This window comes from Nothobranchius furzeri, chromosome 13, assembly GCF_043380555.1.
Source record: "Nothobranchius furzeri strain GRZ-AD chromosome 13, NfurGRZ-RIMD1, whole genome shotgun sequence".
NCBI classification, from domain to species: domain Eukaryota; kingdom Metazoa; phylum Chordata; class Actinopteri; order Cyprinodontiformes; family Nothobranchiidae; genus Nothobranchius; species Nothobranchius furzeri.
Genome location: NC_091753.1, coordinates 35,757,087 through 35,769,270, shown reverse-complemented (window position 1 = coordinate 35,769,270; position 12,184 = coordinate 35,757,087). Strand labels below are relative to the sequence as shown.

Here is a 12,184-nt window from a genome sequence, read left to right as displayed (position 1 = left end):
AAAAAAAATGTTAAAAAACCACAACAACACACTGACACATGCGACACACACGCTGAATGAGAAAACAGGAAGCACTCAATTTCTCTCACCAAAATAAAGTCATGGAAAACTGGCATTGGTGAGGTTTTATTATTTTTGTTGTTTTTTTTTTTAATCTTTTGGGGAGAAAAGAAACAAAATTAAAACTTTAGAGACTCTCAACCTATCAGAGATGGAAATGCTGTTCTAGCATCAAAGCTGGTAGCATTTGTGGTTTCTGTAGTGAGGCTACCTAAGAACTACATCAGTTCTTCAGAGGTTCTGGTCCATATTGACATGACATCATCACACCATTACCTTCACAACAAATCTCTCGTTCCACCACATCTCAAAAGCTCTGGTGACTCTGGAGGCAGCTGGAGTCCAGTGAACTCGCTCACATGAAACCAGTTTGAGGTGATCTGAACTTTGCGACCTGCTGCATGAACCTGCTGGTAGTGGCCATCTGATGATGGGTTCACTGTGGTCATGAAGGGATGAACAATAAGGAACAAAACCAGGTTCTGTTGATGCTAGGTGGTTCATGTACACTATGGTCATCTCCGCCTGGGTGGAGTAGGGAAAGCCTGTCCCCGCATGGCCAGGTCGTGTTTACTCAGGAGCTCGGATGTAGCGGAGGACGTGGACGGGCTCTGATGTTAAAGTGGCACAGAGAAGCCAGCGATGGCATTCCGAAGCACCATAAGACAGTAAACAAGTGAACAGTAGAACAGAGTTGCTGTTGGAGACTGAAACACACATCTTCCTAATCTTCACTTTGAGCAGCGGTGCAGCCGTGGGCTCCTCCCCACCCAAGAGCGCTCGCTGCAGAGCAGAGCAGTCATTGTACGGCGGCAGCTTTGCCCGGTTCGAGCTACAGAGTCGAGGGGGTCTACGCATTAGATGATGCATGGAACTGTGTTGTTGGTGAGGAGAGTGAGGGCAGCAGAGGGTGACACCGTCCTCTGCTGCCCGCGGATAAATGGAGAAGGAAGTGACGCCGCCCTTTAGCAGCTAGCCCTGATGAAGATCGCAGGAGTGATCGAAACTGTCAGCAAGGTAAAAGAAAAACCTTTCCTGTGTTTAATAAAAGAAGTTAAACATTCAGAAGAAAAACACAGAATGAATATACAAAAGAAGTAAGGCTAATCAACTAGTAGGTAGGCGTAAAAGTGATGAGACTTCAGCCGGCCAATCAGTACACAGGTGTGTGTGTAGGGTCGGCTCAGCACGAAACGAACTGCAGAGAAGCAGGGCTGAAAAAAGCAGTTGGCCCTGCACGAACACCCACCAGGGCCAGACCCAGCTAACCACGGTGTAAATGCAGCTAAAGGGCTCACAGTGGGCCACACAAATCTGTCCCACACCACTACCGAAGGAGAGTCAACCCAGCAGCTGATCCATCAGGTCCACCTGTTCAGGTGATTGTTGATAAAAAGCAAATGAACCAATCAGCAGCTGAATGCATTTAGGCCCCTAGACATGATAAAGACCACTTTCTGAAATTCAACTCAACCACGGAATGAATGCTGTGTTCTGAAGAACAATCCAACATGGAGGTCGTGTATGAAGTGGAAGTTTCAAAGGGTTAAAGTTACGACTACCTGCTTTCTTATCAACTTCAAAACATAAGAAGTAGCAACGAAGATATGGAGACTTCAGCGGCGTCCGTTTCTAACAACTCAATGCTTTGGAGATTTAAACCAGTGCTTAGGGCATACCTGATAAAGAGGTCTGCGTGTCCGTCCAACGTCCTGAACATCCACACAACAACCCCCCCCCCCCCCCCCCCCCCACCGAGAGAACTTTAATCTCTCAGCATCGTCTTCCACAACATAGGAAACTGTTTGGATTATGGATGTTAGATATCTGCCTTTTAACTGATATCCAATATACCAATTTAGTATAAACCATAATTACCAACACTGATATAAATCAATAGTTTTGATTTCTGCTCAATTGATCCAAATTAATTACAACATTTACATAAAATAATCCACTATTCTAGATAGTTTTTGTTGTGGCTGATGGTGTGTTTAAGCAGTACTGAGGCCTTTTCATTACAGACTTTACACAATCACAGAGGTTACAAGTCCTTTTGTCTGCTTGTTACAACAATGTCTGACCTCTCTAATCTTGTCTTCCACGTGCTCTCCCTGTCCTCACCTGCAACTGTCATTTGTTCTTTGCTTGTTTCTTTTTCACAGCTCAGCTTTGACGACCTTCACTCCAGTGTCCGACGCAATTTGGTTGGGAGGCTGCAGCGAGACGGGTGGGTAGTTTGGAGGTGGGAGAAAAAAAGGAGACTCAAACCAAACGAGAGGAGACTTGGAGAAGAACCCACGCTCCAGAGTCCTGTCGTCATTTTACGTGACGAAAACAACAAAAACAGCATTAAAATGTTCAAAAACACATCAAAGCAAGAGGAGAGAGTGGTGTTTTCCCTAAAGTTTGTAAAACAGTAATTACCTAACACCTCGTGTGGTGTTGTTTGACGAAGTCAAATAATAAGTCAACGTCAGATGACAAATCACATTTTCTGTTTTGTTCTGGAGAGCTAAAAATAGCAGTAATAAGGACGGCACGACAAAAACACACACATTATTCTGATCTGCGGTGGCTTTGGAGGCGAGGACAGCTATATGAGTTGGGAGAGCTTTTTCTGGCTCCCTGATGTCATGTTACAGCTGAGCTGAGAAATCCTCCTGGATGAAGCTGTGAAGGAAGGAAGGAACCACAAGAGAGGAAACACAAGAATGAGTGGAACTCCGGGCCTTTGAGTTAGCGGTGACTGAGCAGCAGGGAGATGACGGGTCAGGCCACCACGCTACAGGCTCCTACAACAACCAGCTGTCTATGCCCAGGTGATGCTAGTTAGACATGAAGCACAACTTTATTTATTAGTCAAAGGTCCAGACACAGAAAATATGTTTCAGATTCGTTTACAGAGGCATTTTCAGCCATTTCTTTGTAGATGAATCCATAAACTGCCTCAGTTTGGAGACGCAGAGTTATTGTTCCAAGGATTGATAAGCTAACGGCTAGCCCAAACACAGCCAAGATTGGTGTATTGTTGACAACAACTTAAGTCTCCAAGATTTCATGTCAGTTCATGAGACGTTACTATATAAACTTTTACATAGCCATCAATTTAGCATCATATGATTATTTACATATAGTTTTATGGTTATTTTAAAGCATAAATGTTTGCAGCAAGAGCAATTTGCAGAACTTTGGTGTCTCTGGGGTTAAAGATGCAGGAATTTGTTGATATTTCTAACAAAAATAACCATGCAGTGCTGAACTGGGCATGGTCTATGGTTGAAAAGTTACACTTTGCATCAACAGTTGTGAAATCTGGGAGCGTGAATGTGTTTTAAGATTGAAGCAACACACTTTGGTGTGTGTTCAGAATAGCAAGCTCACCGATCCAGTAGGGTGTAAAAAATGTTTCTTTCAAAAACAAATTTTTTTTAAACAACACGCAAAGAACAATATCTTTTCATTTGCAGGACCTAAAGTAGACAAACATAAGAAAATTAGCTTTCTGGGTGTTTTATTGAAACGCTCACTAGCACAAATTCTTTATACACATGATTCCTCTACTCTTTCATGTCCGCCACTAAAACTAGTGTTTGTTTTATGATTCAGGATTCTTATTTTGACTCTATTGTTTTTTGATTTGCTAACTGTTTGCTTTCATTTAGTTTCGCGTTCATTCAAGCAAAATTAGTGCATTACACCCCAATTGACAAATAAAAATAAATAATACAAGTTGCAGAAACGTTACTCTTCTCAGTTTTCCACTAATATGCAAAAAAATCTAATAAAACAAGTATTTACATATGCAATACCACACTGGAGATTAGGTAGATATTTGCATTAATTAAACTGCACCTAATTGCTCAGGTGTAGTTTAAATGATTGGAATCCTGTCTGTCATTGGGTTTGAATTGCAATTTCTATTTCCTTTTAGCCCAAAAATGTCCAGTCATCCCCTCAAACAACTCATTCAACCTAATAACTAATGATTTCAAATAGGGATGGACACTATATCTGAATCAATATCGGTATCGGCCGGTGTTAGTCATTTTTTTAACATATCGGTATTGGTCCGATAAATAAAACCGGGTTGATATTAACAACCAATATTTTTTCCATCTCGTCTCCATTTGCTTGCCTGTTTCAGAGGGTGAGGGGGGTGATGTGTAATTGAATCATGTGAACAATGAATGTAATCATCTCAGACCATAAATGTGTGTGTAAATAATAACATAAATTCAGCTTTAATAATTTAATTCTATACAAAATCTGCTGATTTTGAAAGCATTAATGTCAGTTTATTGGTATCGCAAATATCGGTCATCAGCCATAACAGTGATCTTAATACTGGATATCAGTATCGGCCCCAAAATTTCATATCGGTGCATCACTAATTTTAAATAATGTTTAAGCTTTAATAAATACTTCACTGAGTCACTAAGTAACATGTATGGTTGATATCAGCTGTTTGAAAGTTTGTTCTTTTGAGAGTTTAATCAGTACACACTTAGAAAACAACAGGTGTACTAATTAATGAGTTAAAAAACAAATTATTAAATAACTGTGCCATATCATTGTAGTAGTAAAGTTTGCCTTCACCAAAGCAGCTTAGCTAAATGACTTTAAAACAATCTATAGTAAAAAAGTGATCTACATTCCTGAACATAATTGCTATTTTTAATCAAGCAAATCCATACTTGTTTTGTTTATTGTTTTGCGTTGACTTGTATACAAACTTTAAATGAGAGAGAGGGGCCTCCCTCTCTTTCGTTACATCAAAAGGTGTAATGTGGTAATGATCTATACCTGTTTAGCCAACAGATTGTGTCCCACCTCGCTGTGATGCATGTGAGTATTATGTTATGTCTCTAGCGTGAAATGCAGTACAAAAGAACTGAGGTTGCAAAAAGAAAGGTTTAAGGTAATTACACCTCATTATTCATCAGACATTTGGTGGATGAAGAGATAATACGCACATGTATGACATGGACGTGATTGGGAGAACCATACCGTCTGTTTGGGTTCCTGGAGGTGCCCATTATTGGCAAGCGAAAGGCTGATTTACGCCAACACTTTGTACGTTAGCGCTTAGACAATGTCTCATTATGGGTAGCATGTCTGATAACCGGGCGGGTGTCATTTGGCCCTCGAGTTCCTCTCAGCGTGTTCTTGTTTCTGTCTGCCCTGCATGTGTTTGATCTCAAGCGCCACGGTTTCCAATGTAACTGAACACCAGAAACCTATCGGCCTTCTCTCGTGTCACTCTTGCAGATTGTCAGACATTATTAATCGCAATAAGAGACGTTAAATTCACCAAAGAGAGTAGAAGTAAGTGGTGGAACATACCAAAGTGACTTTGCAGCAACTTTGGGGGTAAACAGCTACATGTAATAATTCACACTTGCATATAAAACTGGTTTTAAAACAGCAACGTTGACCTGCAAAACAAAACTCTAATTTTTAGGACAAAGTTTGCATAACATCCCACCTTCACTGGTCCTCAGTGATGCAATACAGGTTTAGTTTATTCCCATTGTTTATTTTTTCATCATTACATTTAGAGTATTTATTTTTTCATTTTTCAACTCTGATAAGGATTTTACCTCACAAATTTGTGAAAATTACTAACACCCCAGCCAGAAATTACTCAGTAGTAGTTTTTTTGTTGTTGTCGCTTAGGTTACATAAATCTACTTAGATAGCAGCTAAACAAAATAAGACAAAATAACTTTTCAACGTTAAAATGATATCCCCACACTGGACATAAACTGAATTAGAGCTTTCAGTTACTCATAATTTACTTATTATGTATTTATTTTTGCTTTATTTATCTTATATACAATTTTTTTTATTGTTTTTCTTTTCAGATTTGATGTACAAAAATGAAACACTGTAAGTTGCTTGTAACTGCAGTTGTTTTTCATGGTTATCCATTTCCCTTTACATCACTACCGTCATTAGCAGATCTAAATGTTGTGTTGAAAACAACTTAAATACTGATTCCCTACATGTCACCAAACACAGAGTCCCGTTTCACACGAATAGTCAGTGTGGACAAAAACAAGTAAAACTAGATATCTCTAAGTGTAAAACTAATGTGAAGGATACAGTTGATTACTGGTTAGCTGCCTGTAGTGAAGAAAACAGGACTGTGACTCCATTATCTTAACTTTTTATATTTTTACCAGTAAATTCATGTGGAGTTGAAACTCTACAAAATAGCAACATGAAATTAAAAAAGGCAAATTACTGCGGTTTTGGAAATGACCAGGACAGGAAGACGCAGCACAATGGGAACAACACATAAATACAATATAAAAATCTCCTGAAGAATATTGTTTTGGTTCATTTAAGAAACGTCTATAAAACCTGTGGCTGTGTTTCGTTTCACATCTGTCCCTTGCTCAGTTATACCTCACGGATCATGTTTGTGTTTCCATCGATGCTCAGTCGGATTCTGATCTGACAGAAATGAAAGCCAAGTCACCGCTCTGAAATATTGATTAAAATCTGTTCAGCACCAGTTGTCTTCTTCTGGCCCATTTCTGATGAGCAATTTTCCAAAAACCCACAAATCCAGTTGAGAGGTATCTGCTCCAGCAAATCTACTCTGAATTCTGAGAAGCTTTGAAGAACAAGATTATGTTTATGACTATTTTTTAACTAAAATGAAATCTGATTTTCAATCAGGCTAACAGCTAGAAAAAATAATAGACTGGGCAAACCCAATATGGCGTCCAATCACACTCGTAGACATTGCTGTACTGTTAAATAAGGATGAAATTGGATACCACAACAGAAAGACCTCAGAATGAGCTGAGACATCTGGGAGGTGACTCCTTTGCACCACTTGACTTTTAAAAGAGTCCAGTAAGCTTCACCCTCTGCAACATGACTTGCAGATTGCTTGCTTAGTGTAAATCATGACTAAACAACAGTGATCCTCCAGAAAACATCAAATCGCCTGAAGAAGAATGAAAATGGTGTGTGTGCCAGCAACTATCAGGGCTTTTGCATTCATGTTTTTGTAATTATCCGACCCTTCTACATTGTGCGAATGCTGAGCCAGCTTGGATTAAATATAATAATAATAAAAACTTCTGCGGCTGGGCAGAAGGAATTTCTTTGGCATGAATATTCCTGGCTGACATTGGGAGGTGGGCAAGCAGCTGAAGCGTGAGCAAAAAGGAATGCTGGGCAGAAATCCCAGCCATGCTGGTTGGAAGATTGGGCAGACAGATGACAGGACTGATGGCTTAACTAAGGTTTAGATTAAGTCTCTGACTCCCATATGCCCACGCACACGCTCAGATCGAGGTGAGGAAGAGGCACTGCAGCCTCATGAGGGTAATCTCAAGTTCACTATCCTCTCCAGCTGAACAAACATGTGGATTTTGCATTGTTGGGATAGACAACAAATGAAACTGGGGTTTCATGAGGTAACTATGGAACTAACATGATTTATTGTGAGGTAACTATGAAACTCACACCATTTATCATGAGGTAACTATGACACTAACACCATTTATCGTGATGTGACTGTGAAACTCACACGATTATTCATGAGGTAACTTTGAAACTCGTGATTATTTGTGAGGCAACTATCAAACTCATGCGATTATTCTTGGGGTAACTATGGAACTCATACTATTAATCATTAGGTAACTATAGAACTCTTACGATTAATCATGAGGTAACTATGAAACGCATGTGGTTGTTTGTGAGGCAACTATGGAACGCATACGATTAACTGTGAGGTAACTATAAAACTCACTATTAATAGTAAGGTAACTATGGAACTTATGATTATTCATGAGGTAACTATGGAACTAATACAATTAATCTTAATGTAACTATGGAACTCATGCGATAATTTGTGAGGTAACTATAAAACTATGGAACTCATATGAATATTTGTAAGGTAACTATGGAACTTATGATTATTCATGAGGTAACTATGGAATTCATATGATTAATTGTAAGGTAAATATGGAACTCACTATTAATCGCAAGGTAACTATGGAACTCATACGATTATTTGTAAGGTAACTTTGGAACTCATGCGATTATTTGTGAGGTAACTATAAAACTCACAATAGAACTCATATTAATATGTGATTAATCATAATGTAACTATGGAACTCGTGCAACAATTTGTGAGGTAGCTATAAAACTCACTATGGAACTCATACGAATAATCTTAAGGTAACAATGGAACTTATGATTATTAGTGAGGTAACTATGGAACTCATATGATCAATGGTAAGGTAACTATGGAACTCATACAATTATCATAAGGTAACTATGGAACTCATGTGATTAATCGTAAGGTAACTATGGAACTCGTGATTAATCATAAGGTAACTATGGAACTCATGCGATTAATCGTAAGGTAACTATGGAACTCGTGATTAATCGTAAGGTAACTATGGAACTCATATGATTAATTGTAAGGTAACTATGGAACTCATACAATTATCATAAGGTAACTATGGAACTCGTGATTAATCGTAAGGTTACTATTGAACTCATTGGATTAATTGTAAGGTAACTATGGAACTCGTGATTAATCGTAAGGTAACTATGGAACTCATGTGATTAATCGTAAGGTAACTATGGAACTCATACAATTATCATAAGGTAACTATGGAACTCATGCGATTAATCGTAAGGTAACTATGTAACTCATGCGATTAATCGTAAGGTAACTATGGAACTCGTGATTAATCGTAAGGTAACTATGGAACTCATGCGATTAATCGTAAGGTAACTATGGAACTCATACAATTATCATAAGGTAACTATGGAACTCGTGATTAATCGTAAGGTAACTATGGAACTCATGCGATTAATCGTAAGGTAACTATGGAACTCATACGATTAATCGTAAGGTAACTATGGAACTCATACAATTATCATAAGGTAACTATGGAACTCGTGATTAATCGTAAGGTAACTATGGAACTCATGCAATTAATCGTAAGGTAACTATGGAACTCATACAATTATCATAAGGTAACTATGGAACTCGTGATTAATCATAAGGTAACTATGGAACTCGTGATTAATCGTAAGGTAACTATGAAACTCATGCGATTAATCGTAAGGTAACTATGGAACTCATACAATTATCATAAGGTAACTATGGAACTCGTGATTAATCGTAAGGTAACTATGAAACTCATGCGATTAATCGTAAGGTAACTATGAAACTCATGCGATTAATCGTAAGGTAACTATGGAACTCATGCGATTAATCGTAAGGTAACTATAGAACTCGTGATTAATCGTGAGGTAGCTTTGGAACTTTAATAATGATTACAAATTTTTATTGACAACCCTGTATAAAGCCAAGGATAAATATCACCAGCAGCATTCCAGGTGCATACAGGGATCAAGTCCACACATTTTAAAAATAATAACAGTGTCACAAAAGACTGAAAACATTGTAATAATCTTATAAAGTAATACTTAGAAGTTTGACGCTAGAGCTGTAATATGATTTTGGCTGCATTTAGACTAAGACAATTTCTCCAGACAGAAGCCATTTGGAAAGCCAGCTCCAACAATTATAATAAAGTTATAACTTTTACACAAAAATACACTTTTAAATAACAGAAAACTGAAGTGTACTGCTCCTTCCTTTTTGGTAAAGAACAATAGTATGATTTAGCAAGAGGTTAAAAAAATATAAGAAAATACTTGAGCTGCACAGTGCTGTGCTGATGGGTGTATGTGGTAGTTTTGCATGCATGTGACACAACTGAAAAAGCCCCTATAGGAATTTGGACTTGGACAATGGGTGACATTTGCCAAAGATGACAATCCCATCTGTGTGTGAGTTCAGGACTGCGTTGTTTACATTTCCGGCTCATTACTCAGCGGTATATCCGGTCAATCATTTCAGATCACACGCATTCTCTTCAGTACAGTTGCAGAAGTTACGAATGAATGAGAACAATATATGATGCTATTTTATCATTTGGTTTCACAGGAGTTTTGGCTCCATCCTGTATATCTTATCAGCAGGTTAAACAGGTGCATCTTGAATATAAAACTACAAACTCAACTTCAAAAGAAGAGAAGGACAGATGACCTCACACAACCAGTGAGATGATCACATATCCACACTGGTGCAACAAAACTCACAGAGCACCACACAAAAGATTCAGCAGCTTTAAGTCTACATTACAGACATTTGATTAATGGTTTTAAATCTCTAAACAAGTTGGTGTCTGTCTACGGGCATCCCTGTAAAATCAGCTGACAGAATCTGTGAACCCCTCCAAAGAAAGTCGTGCTCTCACCGTGCGTAAACGTGGTCACGGCAGTGGTGCGGGTTTTGTGACGACAGCAGCCTCACACAAGTCTGAGAAAACTTAACTACCAGCTTTGACAGCTTCTCACTCTCTCATACGTCTTATTAAAAAGAAAAAAAGCGAAGAAAGACAACACTTACCGGTTTGGTGAACAGGTGTAGATGAAATTAGAGAGAGACGAGCATCATCTGCTACAAAGCGGAGGTGGCAGGTGCAATTAAAACGCCTAGAGAGGATAAAAACCACAAAGCCGGTAAGAGAGGATCCCCCCTCCTCCACACTCTCCCACTCTGCTCTGTGTGTGTACATAAACACAGAGCTGGCTCAGAGTCAGTGAGCTCACAGTGCGTCACTGCTGCAAGCTGAAACCCCCATCCGTGTGTGTGTGTGTGCGTTGGACGATTGAGATCTTTCCCAGGCAGGTGGCTGCAGGACCCTGCTTAAAAAAAAACACAAAAAAAATAACTAAACAAATCTAATCTGGTGCAAGAACAAAAACGAGCAGAAATAAAATAGATTAACACTAACATTTCTCATTTGTGAGATAGTAAAGGTTTAGACAGCTTTTACCTGTCTAAGGCATATAGATGAAGGCACGAAATGTAGGGGTGGGCAGTTCCACAACTGGGGTCGCGACCCCACTGTGGGTCATGAAGCACCAGGTTAGGGGGTCTTGAGTTGATCCCCAGAAACCAAAAAAAATTGGAAATTCAATACTAATACCTCGTATTTACACCCGTTATTTTTCCAGGTGAGAAGCTGAAACGTTAGGGAACCTCTGCTTTAAAATTCTCTTTCAACTTTGCTCTTTGGCTCCACAGAATCTTTAAAAAAAAATCTGTAGACATTTGGCAAAAAATGTGAAAAGAATCAGGGTTCAGAGTCTCGTATTTAATAAACACCATCCCTAACAGGCGGACTTGCTCTCACTCACTGTTCTACTGTGAGTGAGAGCAAGTCCGCTTGGTTCATCCACTCACAAACCTCATTCAATCATTCCGCTGAGACACATGAATCTTTGTTTCTACTTCTCTCCCAGTCATCACACACACACACAGATCTTCGTTGTGTGGACGTGTGAGTCTCCATGGGAGTTGAGCTAATATTGAATGCCCTTTGTTCACTTACACACTACAGGGCAGACATGTCACAATAAACATCACTGTAGGTCAGCGGGTTCTGGTAAAATGTTTTGCGGAGTCATGTTTAAAACAAAAGCTTCTATTGCTATTTAATCTGTATCCTAAAATGCAAGATTTGTAAACTTCACAGACTCCGTATTTAATTAGAATGAGGACACATGGATCACAGCAACATCAGAATATGTTTACCAGAGCCATCGAGTCTTAAATGTTAGGTCGCTGTTATGTCAGGTGAATGAAAACACATTACACACAGCATGGTCGAGTTAACGTGCAGTCTGTGTGTGAATAACAAAAACAATGTTAATCCTAGCTGTTGCTGGAGGATTTCAGAGGGAAGGTGTTGGTGCTGCTGATAAAATGCATTCATTTATCAGCACAGGTGAAGTTTGCTGGTTTTCAGGAGACTGATGCAACATCGTAACAAATATTCTGGGCGGTGCTGCAATCATTCTGCAGCGAATGCTTCCAACCATCGAGTTAAAGGTAGACCATAAAGAAAAGAGGGAAGAAACTGACAGGTTGTCCTATAAACCAATAAAAGATGGAGTTTACTTTGTTCAGTAAAAAATGGGCTATTATAAAATGTCCAGTCCTTTCATCTCAAGATTTTTTTTTTACATAATTTTATGACTTTTTGAGGAATTAACATTATCTGTGTCT

The 12,184-nt window shown here is 38.9% G+C and overlaps 1 protein-coding gene across 1 annotated transcript in view; it reads right to left on the bottom strand.

Moving 5' to 3' along the window:
• The window catches only part of relt (RELT TNF receptor), a 23,600-nt gene extending 11,416 nt beyond the window's left edge, over positions 1–12,184 (bottom strand). Inside the window, exon 1 of the mRNA XM_015951678.3 lies at positions 10,520–12,184. The gene's annotated coding sequence lies outside the window, so the exon portion shown is untranslated. The remainder of the gene's footprint in view (positions 1–10,519) is intronic.